Source organism: Etheostoma spectabile, chromosome 5, assembly GCF_008692095.1.
Source record: "Etheostoma spectabile isolate EspeVRDwgs_2016 chromosome 5, UIUC_Espe_1.0, whole genome shotgun sequence".
Taxonomy (NCBI): Eukaryota; Metazoa; Chordata; class Actinopteri; order Perciformes; family Percidae; genus Etheostoma; species Etheostoma spectabile.
The window spans coordinates 3,917,406-3,917,905 of record NC_045737.1 but is presented as its reverse complement, the minus strand read 5'-3'; positions in this window follow the sequence as shown (position 1 = coordinate 3,917,905).

Here is a 500-nt window from a genome sequence, read left to right as displayed (position 1 = left end):
CCCCCCCCCAAAAAAAATCCTTAAGACCACGGCTACAATAAAGTTTCATAGTAGATATTTTCTTCGCACAAAAACACCCATCTAAACAAATATCAGGTGTTGAGTGAGGAAGGAGCAAGGGCCTTTTTCTTTCTAGAGCGTTTGTTTTGCACTGCTGTTTATCAATCCCACCTATCTGTCCAGAAAGAGTCTGGGGGATACTTCCAGCTTTAGCACACGTAGAAGAGAAATAGCAGGGTGGTCGACAACAAAGTCGCGTCATCTCAAAGTAACTCCAGGAATGCTCTGAACATCACAGACTGCCGAGATCTGACAGTGGAAGAGGATCTGAAGGGGGATTTGTCCTTTAATGTAGCTGCAAAATGATATCAATATTGGCCTCTGCCCATCAACATAAAAATAAAAACAAATCACCACGGCTACCTTATTGCCACCGCTCTGACTTCCGACCTGTCATACTTTGATACACGTTCTGATGGAAGTGTTCTCTTTATTTGTGT